Here is a 17769-nt window from a genome sequence, read left to right on the forward strand (position 1 = left end):
TTGGCGTGGCAAGGTCTGGTACAGGGTTTGTGCGTGACTGGAGGGATGTGGATTTGCCAGAAAGTGCTCCTCCACCCAGCACTCGCAGTGTATCATTGACACCGGGAACATTGGCCCACATGTCAGATTATGCCTTGCGGATCCTAAAAAGGGACCCCCGCATTGCCAAAATGATGAACGATGACGACTACTGGTTGGCCAGCATCCTGGATCCACGCTATAAAGGCAAATTACAAAACATCATGCCACAGGAGAACCTTGACCTAATATTGGCTAATAAACAAGCAACTCTGGTAAATCGGTTGCTTGAGGCATTCCCAGCACACAGCAGCGGTGATGGTTCTCACACGAGCCATACGGGCCGGGGGGCAGCTTGGCAGAGGTGTTCGTGGTGCACACAGCAGAAGTGGCGTTGGAGACAGGGGTTTCATGACAATGTTGTGGACTGATTTTTCAAATACCGCTCACACAACTGGTAATACTGCATCGATGGAAAGTGACAGGAGACAGCAGTTGTCAACTATGGTTACAAACTACTTTTCCTCCCATATCGATGTTCTCCCACACAGGTCATTCCCCTTTGACTATTGGGCCGCTAAACTGGACACCTGGCCTGAATTGGCCCAATATGCCTTACAGGAGCTCGCTTGCCCAGCTGCAAGTGTGCTATTGGAAAGAGTCTTCAGTGCAGCTGGATCAATCCTGACAGAAAAAAGGACCCGTCTGTCAACCCAAAATGTGGATGATCTAACCTTCATTAAAATGAACCACGCATGGGTTTCCAAGGATTTTGTCCCACCTTCCCCTGATGACACATAGGGTGACAGAAAAATGGCTTGCTTTGGTCCACCTCTTCCTGGTACTTCACCTATTTCGCCTTTTGCATCAGTTGAATGTCCAACATCAACATATGCCACTTTCTAAAACTCCCTAACTGTGCTGCCTCCCCCCCCATGGCCGGGGTCACCACCTAGCGCACGACACCGTGCGAGTGCCGTTGCCCTGGACAGGTGGGTAGGCCGACTCTTGGGCGCGGGCACTGGCACAGGGTCCCTCATAGTGCAATCAAGTGTCTCTGACGGCGGTGGTGCACACCCGCCGTCAGACACACCGCTGTACTATGAGGGGCCCAGTGCCAGTACCGACGCCCACGAGTGGGCCCCCCTTGCTTGGCCAGGGCCCCAGCATTTGCAATCTTTACCTCTCCCTGCTCCTCCGCTGTGTAATCTGGGCCGTCAAATCCATACTGTGCCTGACACCGTCTGAGCCTGCCTCCTGAGACATATATTTTGAATGTGTACGCTATCCATACATGTTATCCGGGGATACGGTACCCCTTCTAACCTTTGTGCAATGACGTGCAATCCATACTGGGCCTAACACCGTCTGAGCCTGCCTCATGCTGTATAGACATATATTTTGAATGTGTACACTATCCATACATGTTATCCGGGGATACGGTACCCTTTCTAACCTTTGTGCAATCACGTGCAATCCATACTGGGCGTGAGAATGGCTGGCGAGCTGTTAAGCAAGCTACAGCACCTGTCCAGACAAGTACAGGGATTCCCTAGCGAGGAGACTTATTTGATTGTTTTCTATGTTGGGACAGCAATTTTTGGGGAGCACTATACTCTGGAGAATGATAGATGGGGCCCACCATACACTGGAACATTCCAAAGGTGGACATCAGACACTGGAGCAGCATTTACAGGGCCCATTATACACTAGAGCAGTAGAAATGGGGCCCATTATGTTTGGAGCATTATTTGGGCCCATAAGACAGTGGAGCTTCATCCATGGGGACCAACATATACTGTAGCATTATGTGGAGCTCATCATATACTGTTTCAAACATTATATGGGACCAATGATTTTGTATGGAGAAATAGATGGGCCTCGTCATGAGATGTAAAAAGTGAGGTATTTTTCATTGTACTATACCGCTATTTCTCTGCCGTATCGGAGCATGATGAGTTGTGGTATGTGTTAAAGGGGCGCTCTTTCGCCCAGGGCACATGAAAACCTGCAGCCAGCCCTCCCCCCCCACAAATTTAGCCAAATAACCCCCATTTTTCAGTGCGCAACTTGTATTATGAAGTTAATTAAGGTTGACAAGCTTAAGTAAGAAGAATTGATGCTTTTCGCATTCAAATGGGCACTGTAGGTGTGTTTCCTGTCCTCCTCTCACTGCCGACTTTTATTCCCCATTGACTTACATTGGGTTTCGTGTTTCGGGACGACCCCGACTTTTCCCTATAATCGGACGATCTTGCTCGACCCGACTTTTGGAAAAGTCGGGTTTCACGAAACGAAACGCGACCCTAAAAAAGCAAAAGTCGCTCAACTCTACACAGCAGTATCACTCACATATTGTATATACAGTAGAGTTGAGCGAAACGGGTCGAAAAAAATGAAAAGTCGCCGACTTTCGCCAAAGTCGGGTTTCATGAAACGAAACCCGACCTTAGCGTGAGGTCGGCCACGAGGTCGGCGACTTTAGCGCCAAAGTCGCGTTTCAAAAGATGCTTGAGCGCCCTTTTTGCAGCCAATCAGGAAGAACGGACACTGTGGGCAATGTGATGACATAGGCAGCGGTCACCACCATCTTGGAGAAGGGCATGCAAGTGATTGGCTTACTTTGTGGGGCGTCACAGGGGGCATAAAAGGGCGGGGATGCCGACCGCCATGTTACTCATGCTGATATCAGAATAGGGAGAGCTGCTGCTAATTCTGTAGGGAGAGTGTTAGGCAGGGAAGAAGATACCAAAAACTGATTCTGCTGCTAGCGATTTTGCCGGTACAACACACCAGTCACTGTGCAGTGCAAGGGGAGGCTATATTTTGGTGCATCAGCTCTGTTGGTTATTACCTGCCTTTTAAGGCTACCTGGTAGCTGCATTGCTGTATGCCCACTGCTGAGCAAACAGCTTTTTTCAAAGCAATCCAGATTTTATTGTTTTGTCCTTGTGAGTTACTGAGCGTTCATTTTTCACACACCGTACAGCGGTGTACGCTCCTCTCTCAGTACCATGTAACGGCTGTTATCACGGCCACAGTCAAGCTATCTGTGTGTGACTCTGTAAGGATTAGTCGAGGAGTTGTTCCGTTCTTACAGACCTCCACCTTATAGTTTTGTCTGGTTTTCAAACAGTTTAGTATATTTGCTGTTTGATTACATTCAAAACTATAGAGAGACAGCGTGTGTCAGTCCGTATACTAAAACACGGAGCTTGACAATATTACATACACTGGACAGCGGTGTACGTGCACGCTCCTCTCTCAGTACCATGTAACGGCTGTTATCACGGCCACAGTGAAGCTATCTGTGTGTGACTCTGTAAGGATAAGTCGAGGAGTTGTTCCATTCTTACAGACCTACACTGTAGGGAGATTCCAGTTCTGCCCAATTCTATATACACCTTGTAGTTTGTCATACACTAGGCAATTTCTGCCGGTCACATTGCGGGGTTAAATAAACAGGGCCTGACTGAAACCCACAGTGTCCTGAAGTGTAGAGACATTCCAAATCTCCACAGTCCTCTATACACCCTTCTAACAGCATAGAGAATCTGCCTGTCATATTGCGGTGTTAAATAAACAGGGCCTGACTGAATCCCACACTGTCGTGAAGTGTAGAGACATTCCAATTCTACACAGCCCTCTATACACCCTTCTAACAGCATAGAGAATCTGCCTGTCATATTGCGGTGTTAAATAAACAGGGCCTGACTGAATCCCAGAGTGTCCTGAAGTGTAGAGACATTCCAACTCTACACAGTCCTCTATACACCTTTCTAACAGCATAGAATCATAGAATCATAGAATCGTAGAGTTGGAAGGGACCTCCTGGGCCATCTGGTCCAACCCCCTGCTCAAAGCAGGATTCGCTAAATCATCCTAGTCAGATGTCTGTCCAGCCTCTGTTTGAAGACTTCCATTGAAGGAGAACTCACCACTTCTCGTGGCAGCTTGTTCCACTCATTGATCACTCTAACTGTCAAAAAGTTTTTTCTAATATCTAATCTGTGTCTCCTCCCATTCAGTTTCATCCCATTGCTTCTAGTCTTTCCTTGTGCAAATGAGAATAAAGTTGATCCTTCCACAATGTGACAGCCCTTTATATATTTGTAGACAGCTATTAAGTCTCCTCTCAGTCTTCTCTTTTGCAAACTAAACAATCCCAAATCCTGCAACCTTTCCTCATGTGATAGGGTTTGCTGTCCGGTCACCATTCTGGTTGCTCTTTTCTGAACTTGCTCCAGTTTGTTGATGTCTTTTTTAAAATGTGGTGCCCAAAACTGGACACAATATTCCAGATGAGGTCTGACCAAAGAGGAGTAGAGGGAAATAATGACTTCACGTGATCTAGACTGTATGCTTCTGTTAATACATCCTAGAATTGCATTTGCCTTTTTTGCTGCTGCATCACACTGTTGACTCATATTCAGTCTGTGATCTATTAGTATACCCAAGTCTTTTTCACATGTGCTGTTGCTTAGGCCTATTCCTCCCATTCTGTATATGCTTTTTTCATTTTTATTGCCCAGATGTAGTACTTTGCATTTTTCCCTGTTAAAAACCATTCTGTTAGTTGCTGCCCACTGCTCCAGTTTATTTATATCTTTTTGAATCCTCTCTCTCTTCTCTAGTATTAGCTATCCCTCCTAGCTTTGTGTCATCAGCAAATTTAATTAGTTTACCCTCAATTCCTTCATCTAAATCGTTGATAAAGATGTTGAACAATACAGGGCCCAGGACAGAGCCCTGTGGTACCCCACTTGAGACATTCTTCCAACTGGATGTGCAGCCATTTACGACCACTCTTTGGGTCCGATCACTAAGCCAGTTATGAATCCTCCTAACAGTTGCCTTGTCCATTCCATACTTAGTCATTTTTTCAATAAGGATTGTATGAGAGACTTTGTCAAATGCTTTGCTGAAATCAAGATATACTATATCTACAGCATTTCCTTGATCCATCCAATCAGTGATTCCGTCATAGAAGGAAATTAAGTTAGTCTGACATGACTTATTAGTTACAAACCCATGCTGACTCTGTTTAATCACTTCATTCTTATCCAGGTACTGACATACATGTTTAATAATTTGTTCAAAGATCTTTCCTGGTATAGAAGTCAGACTCACCGGCCTATAGTTGCCTGGGTCCACCTTCCCCTTTTTGAAGATAGGAACAACATTTGCTCTTCTCCAGTCTTCTGGGACTTCTCCTGTTCTCCAAGAATTTTCAAAGATTATGTAGAGGGGTTCAAAAATTTTTTCTGCTATCTCCTTCAGTACTCTGGGGTGTAATTCATCTGGACCTGGAGACTTGAATTCATTTAGGTTAGCTAAGTGTTTCCTTACTATCTTTCTGTTTATAGATATCCTGGATTCTTCTATTTCCTTAATAGGACAGTGAAGAACAGTTGATGTTACATTTCCTTTCTGAGAGAAAACAGATGCAAAATAGGAATTTAAAAGTTCGGCCTTCTCAACATCCTGTCTTACCATTTCATCATTTTCATCCTGTAAAAATCCTATAGCATCTTTGACTTTTCTTTTACTTTTGACATATCCCCAAAATCCTTTACTATTGCTTTTGACATCTCTTGCAAGCCTCAGTTCATTGTCAGCTTTACTAATCTGATTTGTGCCCTGCAGGTTCAGCAGACAGCATTATATTCTTCTTTAGATATGCCTCCCTCTTTCCATTTTATAAACATTTTTTTCTTCCTTTTTAGCATGTGCTTAAGTTCTGTGTTCATCCATCCTGGCTTCCTTAAATGCTTCCTATTCTTCCCTCTTTTCGGAATTGTTAACAATTGTGCTTTGAGAATTTCATTTTTCAAGATGTCCCATCCTTCCTGGACATTTTTGTCTTTAAGGATATCCAGCCATTGGATCCCTACAATTCTCTTTCTGAATCCCTGAAAATCTGCCTTTTTGAAATCTAACCTTGACGTCTGAGTCTTCACAGGTCTTCCTCCTCTAGTTATCCAAAATTCTAAAATAGCATGGCCGCTACCTCCTAGGGTCCCAGCCACTTTTACCTCCTCAACCATTTCCTCCCTGTTTATAAGGATTAGATCCAAGGTAGCAGTTCCCCTTGTTTTCACCCCTACCTTTTGGAAGATAAAGTTGTCAGCAAGAGAGGATAAGAATTTCCTTGACCTGTTTGTTTTGCCTGAGAGAGATTCCCAACAAATGTCTGGATAGTTGAAATCTCCCATGACAACTATGTCATATTTTTTGGAGAACTTGGCCATTTGATGCATAAAGAGTTCATCCATATCTTCAGCTTGCACAGGCGGCCTGTAGTAAATGCCTACAATGGTGTCCTTTCCATTGTTCTGTCCTTGTATTCTTACCCAAACAGTTTCCACAGAACTCCCAGTCTCTGAAGCTTCAATCTCTGTGCAGATATACACGTTTCTAACATACAATGCGACACCTCCTCCTCGTTTATCAAGTCTGTTTCTTGCAAATAAGTTGTATCCTTCTAGTCTTGTATTCCAATCATGTGTATTGTCCCACCAAGTTTCAGTAATTCCAATGACATCATATTTCTTTTCCTGTGTTAGTAGTTCCAATTCTCCTTGTTTGTTGCCCATGCTTTGTGCATTAGTATAGAAACATTTTAGTTTGTGATAGGTTTCTCTTTCTCCAATATTTTTATTAATTAGATTCTTTTGTCTTTGTTCTTCCTTTCCACTTCTAATAGCAGAGTTCTCAATAGAATCTGCCTGTCATATTGCGGTGTTAAATAAACAGGGCCTGACTGAATCCCACAGTGTCCTGTAGTGTAGAGATATTCCAATTCTACACAGTCCTCTATACACCTTTCTAACAGCATAGAGAATCTGCCTGTCATATTGCAGTGTTAAATAAACAGGGCCTGACTGAATCCCACAGTGTCCTGAAGTGTAGAGACATTCCAATTCTCCCCAGTACTATATACACCTTGTACCTTGTATTACAGTACCAGAGAGTTGGTGTAAATTTGGGTAAATTTTTCCAAAAAATGAGGAAGTGTGGTGGAAGAGTCCGTGGAAGTGGGCGGGGGTTGGCAGCTGGTAATGATGGTGTTGGTGTTTGTGGTGGATCTGCTGGTGGTGGCAAAAGCAAAATAGCACCTAATACTGGAGGTGTTGAGGCTGCGTCATCGTCTGGCTCCACAAGGCCTCGAAGGCTCCCTTTTCTGGCAGTAGGTAAACCGCTTCTAAAGCCGGAGCTTCAAGAACAAGTTTTGGCTTACATTGCTGACTCAGCCTCCAGCTCTATCGCCTCCTCTTCTGAAGTTTTAAAAAATAAAAGCACTGAGTCGTCATTGGAGGCTTATGGTCATGAACCACACCTTTCCTTGTGTCCTTCACCCCTACCAAAATTGAAGGATGCGGTAGGCCACACTACAGATTACTCCATGGAGCTGTTTTCACATACCATGCCTGGGTTATCAAGTCAAATCGTGAATTACCCAGGCCAAGATGAATCTGCCATGGAGTGCACTGATGCACAGCCACTGCTAGATTTATCTGCTGGTGCATTCACTCAGAGCACTAAATTGTCCTCACAGTGTACTGAGCCAGAATCTGACCCTGATGAAACTCAGATGCCCCCTCCCGCATACTATACCACCATACACGGTGACACAGAGGAAGCTGCACATGACATTGAAGAGGAGGTGATGGATGACCCAGTTGTTGACCCAGATTGGCATCCATTGGGGGTAGAGTGTGCCGCTGCCAATAGCTCAGAAGAGGAGGAGGAGCATCCGCAGCGGGCATCGACATCGCAACAGTTGTTATCTGGCAGGCCCGGAGCAGTCCAAAAACGGGTTACAAAAACCCAAAAAATTGCAGGACAGCTTGGCCAGACGGTCAAAAAAGCACAGCGTGCAAGGCCTCAAACTGTCTTCCATAGTAGGAAGAGTGCAGTGTGGCACTTTTTTGAACAAAATCCTAATGATCAGGCAAAGGTAATCTGTAAGAAGTGCACAAAGACCTTTAGCCAAGGGAAAAATCTGAGAAATTTGAATACCAGTTGCATGCTAAGACATTTAACCACCATGCACTTGCAAGCGTGGATGGACTACTAAAACTTACGTACCACATGTGCTACTGCTCCCAAAGAAGGTAGTCAGCAACGCAACATTGTTTCCCCCACTGTAAGTCCACCGGTTAGCACACCACCAGCAGCAAATGTTGAGTTGTCGTCGCAAGGGCAAATCATTCAGGGAATCACACTGTTATTGCAACGAAAGACTGACTCCAGGCCATCAGAAAGAACACCAACTCCATCACCATCATCAACCCTCTCTCAGTCCGCCATGTCCACCGCTACTTCCACCATATCCAGCTCTCAAGTCCAGCTCACCCTACCAGAGACTATGAGTAGGACAAAAAAGTACTCATCCTCTCATCCGCGTACACTGGCTTTGAACACCCACATTGCCAAACTAATCTCGTTAGAGATGATGCCCTATCGGTTGGTTGAAAGCACAGCTTTCCGTGAACTAATGGCCTACGCAGTTCCACGCTATGAACTACCCAGTCGCCACTTCTTTTCTCGCAAAGCCATCCCAGCCCTCCACCTTCATGTGAAAGACCGCATTGTCCATGCACTCAAGCTGTCAGTGAGTGGAAAGGTGCACCTCACAACTGATGCATGGTCTAGTAGGCATGGCCAGGACCATTACGTGTCCATCACTGCGCACTGGGTTAATGTGGATGCAGGGTCCACAGGGGACAGCGGTGGTGGCACAGTGCTGCCTAGCCCACGGTACAGGAAACAGTTGGCTGTAGGCGTTCGACCCTCCTCCTCCAGAAGCGAAAGCTGGTCCACAGAGCGCAGTCGCACGAGCACTGCATCCGCAGTTGGCAGTGTTGCAAACGAGGTGTCCCCCTATCGATCAGCTAGTGGAAAGCGTCAGCAGGCTGTGTTGCAGATGATGTGTTTGGGCGACAGACACACCGCAGAGGTACTGGCCGACTACTTTCAGTGACAAACTGAGTCATGGCTGGGCAGTCTACATCTTGAGGCAGGCAAGGTAGTTAGTGATAATTTTGTGGCAGCCATAGCCCTTTCAAAACTCAGACACATACCTTGCTTGGCTCACACCTTGAACCTGGTGGTGCAGTGCTTCCTCACTAATTATCCAGATTTAACAGGCCTGCTCCTTAAGGTTCGACATCAGAAGTGGCGTTGGAGACAGGGGTTTCATGACCATGTTGTGGACTGATTTTTCAAGTACCGCTCACACGACTGGTAATACTGCATCGATTGAAAGTGACAGGAGACAGCACTTGTCAAGTATGGTTACAAACTACTTTTCCTCCCATATCGATGTTCTCCCTCACAGGTCATTCCCATTTGACTATTGGGCAGCTAAACTGGACACCTGGCCTGAATTGGCACAATATGCCTTACAGGAGCTCGCATGCCCAGCTGCAAGTGTGCTATCGGAAAGAGTCTTCAGTGCTGCTGGATCAATACTGACAGAAAAAAGGACCCGTCTGTCGACCCAAAATGTGGATGATCTAACCTTCATTAAAATGAACCATGCATGGGTTTCCCAGGATTTTGTCCCACCTTACTCTGATGACACATAGGTTTCCAGAAAAATTGTTTTCTTTGGTCCGCCTGTTCCTGGGACTTGACCAATTTCGCCTTTAGCAGCAGGTGAATGTCCCACATCAACATATGCCATTTTGTAAACCTCCCTAACTGGGCAGCCTCCTCCCCAATGGCCGGGGTCACCACCGAGCGCATGCAACCGTGCGAGTGCCATTGCCCTGGACAGGTGGGTGGGCTGACTAGTGGGCGCGGGCACTGGCACAGGGTCCCTCATAGTGCAATCAAGTGTCTCTGACGGTGGTGGTGCACAGCCGCCGTCAGACACGCCGCCATACTATGAGGGGCCCAGTGCCAATGCCGACGCCCAGGAGTGGGCCCCCCTTGCTTGGGCAGGGCCCCAGCATTTGCAATGTTTACCTCTCCCTGCTCCTCCGCTGTGTTGTCTGGGCTGTCAAATCCATCACTGGGACTGGCACTTCAAATTTGGTGAACTGATAGAAGATGATGGTTAAGACGTAGCTATGCCCTGTCCCGCTGGCCGGGATCCAGCTTCAGATGATCATTGGCTTCCATTTCTTATGGATGTCGACTCACAATGAGATGCAGTGGTGGTTTCTCATCAGCTTTAACAGTTTTCCTACCCACAGACGTGTGACATTCCAGCGCACATTTTTAAATGTGCCCTCCCTCTCATGCCAATCCAATTGAATCGCCTACGGCCTGTGGCTTCTGTGTTTTGCACTCCAAAGTTACATGACAGATCATGATAGGCAGTGAGCACCTTGTTTACATCTCTCCCTGTGATCAAAATTGGATGGATATGAGTAACGGCGATGGGATTAACGGTACTGCGATACAGCAACACTTTCTTCACAAAGAAAGGTTTTTCTGTGTCCACACACTAATTAATTGAGGGTCAGCATCGCCTCTGAGAATCGTGACGGAAGTTGTTCCCTTGAATAGTAATTCGTAGATTTCTGCAATCACTAGACTTTAGGTAAATAATTGTATGCATCTAATTTCCTATTGCAGAGAGTCTGGACTGTCTTACTGAGACAGAAATATAAATGAAGATTTAAAAATACCACCAAAAAATACCACCATGGTGTACGCTTGAAATACATTTCCTTTTTTCTAGTTTTTAGATTGTTGTGTAATCCATGCAGAGAACACGGAGATTTTAAATGTTTAAACTATGCTCTATATACCTGCTATCCAGTGATAATGTACCCTATCTCAACTTTGTACAATCTGGTCTAATCCATACTGGACCTGGGACCTTCTGAGCCTGCCTCCTGATCGATACACATAGGTTTTTAATGTGTAAACTATCCAACATATATACGTGTTATCCGGTGAAACTGTACCCTTTATCAACTTTCTCGAATCTTGTAGAATCCATACTGGGCCTGAGAACGGCTGCAGAGCTGTTAAGCAAGCTACAGCACCTGTGGTTTGGACACGTAATGTTTTGCATTTTTCCTGGAATGGCGGTTAGGCCGAAATCAGGAATTGCTGTTGACCTGCACTTACTGGGAAATCATCGTTCACGGCGAATTATTGTAATCCCAGATCCCCATCACTAACGGTGTTCAGTGGGTTATCTGCACCTGTAAGCGGCAAAAGATGGTCCTTTCAGTGTAGCGCGCATGTAGCCCCGGACATGGAAGGTCATGATAGCCCTGTTATTGCTCGATCGCGCGTGCCAGAGCCTCGCGTATCCCTCTAGTAAGTTTTAGGCGTACCGCATGGGCATGCCGGAGTCTCGTTCGTTAACGGAATAAAGCTGACAAATCGCTAGCACAACTACAAATGGACATACCACACCACACACACACAATCGACAAAGCTTTCAATGTGTGCATCTTTTTTTGAGGTGGCATGGTTGTGGTTTCCCGGGTGGAGTCCAATTAAGCCGCAGGCTCCACTCCTGGTGGTGCCCTTTTGGACATTCCCTTAAGGTTCAGCTTTGCAATCATACTGCCCCCAGAAAACAAACACTTTGGCTTCATGGACGCTGTTTGGAGGTTCATGGGAATAACGCCGACCGATTGCCAGTTGCCATAATTTATTGGTGGGAAGTACGACGGTATATGATCGTGTTCATTTTCAGATTTTGTATTTTTGGGTTTGGTTTTTACATTTTTAGTCCAGACTTTCTTGACTTCATAAGGGCATGACAAGCCTAGATCTGTGTCTCCTCCACCTCCTCCTTTTACTCCTTCACCTCTTTTGTAAATGTAGTTGCCCTTTTCCATGTTATTTTTGGCTTCTGAGCATTTTGTCCGCTTTGGGACACCTTTTAAGGTGTTTTGTAATTGTTTTGTATGTGTTAGTATGTGTTTGTGTTTGCCTGTTATTGTTTTCAGTGTGGTTCGACGAACATTCGGCAAACTTGCCTTTTGTGCGACGAACCAAAACACTAGCGGGGTGGCTCAACACTACTCATGATATATAGACGTACATTGTTAATGTTTAAACTATGCTATATATACCTGCTATCTGATGATACTGTACACTTTGTCTACTTTTTATATTCTTGTCTAATCCATACTGAGCCTGGGAGTGTCTCTGTGTGACTGATGGAATATATATGGAGATTGACAATTATCCTTTGACTTAATAGAGCTGTACGCTTCTGATACAGTACCATATATGTGATGTTATTTTCTGTCTATTTTGTGCTAAATTTGGAAGTTTGGTGGAAGAGGCCGCGGACGTGGGTGTGGGGGGGCCAGCTGGTGCTGATGGTGGTGGTGCATCTGCTGGTAGTGGCAAAAGCACAATAGCAGCTAAGGCAGGAGGTGTTGAGCCTGCGTCATGGTCTGTCTACGGAACGCCTGGAAGGCTACCTTTTCTGGGATTAGGTTAACCGTTTTTAAAGCCGGAGCATGAGGAACTGGTTTGGGCTTACATTGCCGAAACAGACTCCAGCAAATATGCCCTCCTCTTCTGAAGTTTCAAAAAATGCAAGCACTGAGTCATCAAGTGCTGGCTCCTGGTCAGGAACAACCCCTTTCCTTGTCTCCTGCACCCCCACCCAAAGTGAATGATGCAGCAGGCCACACTTCACATTAGTCCATGTAGCTCTTTCTATCATACCATGCATGGGTTATCAAGTCAAATCGTGAATTCCCCAGTCCAAGATGAATCTGACATGGAGTGTGGGTGGCCAGGCAGGGCAGTGGGGTTAATCGGTACCGGGACGGTGTCTCCCTGGGATGTGTCACAGTGGTGGTGACCCGTTCCGTGGCCCTGGGCATCCATGCAAAGGGGTGAATTACGTTTATAGGTGAATGATACGTGACGCCACCTTTGGTTTATGAGTAGATTGACCAGCACTGCAGTGGCGCTTCTCTGGGACAGAAGTTGTGGTGCAGCTAAGATGTAGGAGCCCTGCACCGGTATGGCTATTGTCGCAGGGCACATGAAAGAGTTGGTAGATGGTGTGCAGTGCAGGATGTAGCAGAGCCGTGCGCCAGGCGCAGGAGAAAGAGGACAGACACAGTCGTGCAGTTCCTTTACCTGTACTTGGTAAGTGCCGTGCAGGACCCAGAGTACAGATGGAGAAGGAGTTGGTCAGCCTGGAAGCCAATTTGGAATTCTCTCTCTGCAGATAGGTAGTGTGGCCTCCGTTCTAGCGCTTATCTGAGGTACTCACAGTGCTGAGTTCAATGAAGTTCCCCCTGTTGACTCTCTCTTGGAACTTTCTCGTATGGCAGGCAGCCGTAGCCTTTTCCTTCTGGCTCCCACACGTCGCTGCTGGGGCCTCCGAGCCTTAGTTGGGTACAGAGCATTTACAGCTCCTACTTCCTCCGGTTTCTGCTGCAGGAAGTCAGTGTCCCTACAAACTCGGAGACCGGAATCCGGACCATGCGCTCAAGCTAGGAGTGAGCCTTAACTCTGCTCATCCTCCAGCTCCCCTTCTCACGTCCACACACTTCCCCTTCCCTTCACAGACTGCCCTAACTTACCTCCTCCCGACCACAGACAGCAGCTCCTCAGCAGTCAGGTTCAGAGGTCTCCCTGCTGGCCTGGAGTGGGAAATGTGTTGTGTGTTGGTTTAACTGCTAGAGAGATCCTTCGTTTCTCCCAAGCATGGCATCACACTCCCTAGGAGGAAGGTAATGCCACTGTGGCGACCGTACTCCTGGGGCGCCACAAGTGCACTGAGGCCCAGCCACTGCTAGATGATTCTGCTGGTACATTGACCCAGACCACTACATTCCCCTCGCACTCTACACAGCCTGAATGTGACCCAGATGAAACTCAGGTTACCCTTCCCATATACTGTACCACCTTACATGGTGACAAAAAGGAAGGTGCAGCTGAAAGTGCAGGTTCGGCCCACCCGCCGTCAGACACACCGCCGTAGTAAGGGGCCCTGTGCCAGTGCCGTCACCAACGAGTGGGCCCCCCCTGCTTGCTCTGGATCACAGCACTTGCAAAGTTGAAATACTTACCTCTCCCTGCTCCACCGCCATGATGTCTTCCACGTTTCCTGACAGTGATATTCTGATCAGAGACCGCAATGACATCACGTCTGTACGCCCAGACTAGTACAGGGATTCCCTAGCGAGGAGACTTATTTAATTGTTTTCAATGTTGGGACAGCAATTTTTGGGGAGCACTATACTCTGGAGAATGATATATGGGGCCCACCATACACTGGAGCATTCCAAAGGTGGACATCAGACACTGGAGCAGCATTTACATGGCCCATTATACACTAGAGCATTAGAAATGGGGCCCATTATATATAGAGCATTATTTGGGCCCATAAGACAGTGGAGCTTCATCCATAGGGACCAACATATACTGTAGCATTATGTGGAGCTCATCATATACTGTTTCAAACATTATATGGGACCAATGATTCTGTATGGTGAAATATATGGGCCTCATTACTCTGTATCGCGCACTATGCGGTGGCCATAATACTGTATGGAGTAAGATACTGTCCGTTTTTGGAGCTATTGGAGAATTTAAAATGGATATCAGTCATGAGATGTAAAAAGTGAAGTATTTTTCATTGTACTATACTGCTATTTCTCTGCGGTATCGGAGCATCATGAGTTGTGGTATGTGTTAAAGGGGCGCTCTTTGGCCCAGGGCACATGAAAACCTGGAGCCAGCCCTACCCCCCCACAAATGTAGCCAAATAACCCCCATTTTCAGTGCGTAACTAGTATTATGAAGTAAATTAAGGTTGAAAAGCTTCAGTAATAAGATTTGATGTTTTTGGCATTCAAAAGGGCACTGTAGGTGTGTTTCCTGGCCTCCACTCCCTGCTGACTTTGCTTCCCCATTGACTTGCATTGGGTTTCGTGTTTCAGTCGGCCTTCGACTTTTCACAAAAATCGGCCGATTTCTTTCGACCCGACTTTTGCGAAAGACCTAAAAAAAGGCAAAGTCACTCAACTCTAATATACAGCAGTCTACATACATTATATAGGTGCAACCGCTGTATATACAACAGAAAAGTTTTCATCTTGAGACCCAAGTCCCTGAGATGGAGGGAGGATGAATAGATGAGGCGGGTCCTGTCCAGCATCAGCGGTGAAAAGAAAAGGATCCTGCTAGACCTGGTGAGTGTTCTCTGATGCTGGTACAGTCATGCCAGCGTCAGACACAGATGGAGACACCCTCTGCGCAGCGTGGCGGTGGCCTTTTCAAATATATACCTTGGTCCTGTGTGCATGCATGGTCTCCTGCTTGCCTGCGCTGACAAGGGCAGCAGCCGCTCGCACACTAACGAATGAAGGTCACGGCCGCAGGCATGCTCGCGCACTGGCACGGGTCTCCACCACAAAGTGGGCCGCCATTCCTTTAAATCTTTTGTGTGAAGGCCCTGTGTGCACGTGCTGTCTAGTTGCACGTACTGACAAGGGCCGCGGTGGCCCGCGTCTGTGTTTGAGCAACACTGCGGCCACGGGCCTTGTCGACATGTGCAATAAACAGCGCACGCGCACAAAGGTCCTTCACACAAAATATTTAAAGGGCCAGCGGCCCACTTTGTGGTGGAAACCTGCCAGCCTACTGGGCATCTGCCCGCCTTGGCAGATGCTCAATCCGTGCCTGATACAGTGTATTCACTTATTATGTATAGCACACTCCCTTAGTATATAGTGTACTCACTTATTATATATAGCACAATCCTTCGTTACATAGTTTCCTCGTTTATTATGTATAAGACTGTCCATTATTATGTACCATCCGCTCTAATAATACAGTAAATGGTGCCGTCCCTTATTATATAGCTTCCTCTGCTGTTAAGTACAGTGCTGTCTCTTACATAGCTTATTCTTGTTATTTTTGCTATTCACAGCGCCCTCTTTTATTACATAGTTCCATTTTTTGCTAGATTATAAAATGGCTACTGATGGAACAGCATCTGACCAGAAGACCAGTTCATCAGCTCCTCCATTAGAAAAAAAGCTTTCCCATGCTCCATCAGCCATCATTGCATTATATATCTTACAAGACAGGACAGTATGTAATAAAAAAAAGGGCTCTATATAATCAGATATGTAAGGGACGGAGCTGTAGATAACAAGAGAGGGCACTGTGCAATGTAGCTTTGTCACCATAAAAGAAGGGGAGCCCAGGTACATTTATTGCACAGGAGCCACAAGCTGTCAGTATCCGCCCCTGTTGAGCCATCCACTCCATATATTTCCAAATTTGTCAGACGCTTCAGTACAATAATCAGAAAGTTCCTCCATCCTGAAATGTTAACCATTTCATTTATACTAATCTACCGAAGTGTGGGGATGAGATAGCTTACAGTAACAGGGAATCACCATATGGTCAGCAGTTAAGCAAAAACGGAGGATGTTTTTCTTTTGGGACCCTATGGAAGAGAGTAATATTGACAAAAGGGCAATTTGAGGGGTCCACACAATTGCATTTCATCTATGTATCATGAAACCTGCCTCACTCGCACACCTCCTGCAACTATCAGGTATTGTAGGGAAAATTGCATGTAGCTTAGAAGAGTAATGATATCACCTCGAAAGGATCTTATAATTCTTCTCCTGTGCAGCACAAACACTAGAGCGTTTGAGTATGGTAAATAAGAGTCCTTTTTCCCAATCCGATGGTGATGAGTTCACACCAAGTTTCCTTTCCCGAGCCTCCTAAAATTGTAATTTTTCTGTGTCTACCTCTTTACTCAATCCATTATACAGTAGCTCAGAGAAATAGGATGTTTTGGAGGAGATTTCTGTAAAAAAAAAAATCTCTCAAAAAAGGTGGGAACAGATAGCGGTATTTTATCAGTGTTGTGACCTGATGAAAATTATTGCAGTTGCAGATATTCAAACCAAGGAAACCGGGAAAACAAGCCAATAAAGAGACAAAGCAAGGTAACCTACCGTCCTCTATCACGTGAGACAAACTGAAATCCTCCACTGCCCTCCAACTAAAAATCTGTTTAGTTATCCAGGATGGAAAAGTGGATTAAAAGAATAGTGACTAATTAACCAGTCTGGAAATAATCTACCCCTGAGTGTATGCCAAATTCTAAGGGTCCCTTTAGTTAAGGGATTTGAACAGTCTATCAAAGAGAAAAAAAATCTGATATTCAAGGGAGATGTTTCAAAGGAATAGTTGACTCCTCTAGTTCCAGGCCTACCCACTGTTTGGTGTTTGAATGGAATTGCCAGTCTATTAACCTTACCATGATAGAACCATGAAAATACATTTTGAAATTAGGAAATCCTGCGCCACCCAAAGATTTGATGCGAGTGAGAGTATGAATGCCAAATCGAGGCTTATATCTACCCCAAAAAAACTTAACCAGGGCAGAGCGTAACTTGTAGAAAAAATTGTGGTGTTTGGAAATGGGGACAGTCTGAAAAATATATATAAAAAAATAGGCAAAATATTCATTTTAACGGGGTTCATCTTTCCAAACCAGGATAATTTCAATTTGCTGTAAGTCATAAGATCTTTTTATGTTTTATGTAGAATAGACTGATAAATAAGTTCAAAAAGTTTATTGGTCTTCGAGCACTCCCAAATATTTCAGTGCTTCCACTTGCCACTTAAAGGGAAACTCATTTACTTCTCGGCCAACTTATTGTGGGAGAGAAATATTTATAGCTTCCGTTTTAACATAATTTACTTTAAAATTGCTAAGGAATACAAATCTATCAAACTTCTCCATCAAGGCAGGTAAAGAAATTTAAG

General features: G+C 45.6%; 1 protein-coding gene across 1 annotated transcript in view; it reads right to left on the reverse strand.

The window, feature by feature from the left end:
• The window catches only part of LOC141080610 (arylsulfatase D-like), a 187695-nt gene extending 170722 nt beyond the window's left edge, over positions 1-16973 (reverse strand). The window contains exon 1 of the mRNA XM_073565952.1: positions 16953-16973. The gene's annotated coding sequence lies outside the window, so the exon portion shown is untranslated. The remainder of the gene's footprint in view (positions 1-16952) is intronic.
• Positions 16974-17769: the final 796 nt, after the last annotated feature.

Source organism: Dendrobates tinctorius, unplaced genomic scaffold (genome assembly GCF_039654945.1).
Source record: "Dendrobates tinctorius isolate UK_male_01 unplaced genomic scaffold, ASM3965494v1 ptg000016l, whole genome shotgun sequence".
NCBI lineage: Eukaryota > Metazoa > Chordata > Amphibia > Anura > Dendrobatidae > Dendrobates > Dendrobates tinctorius.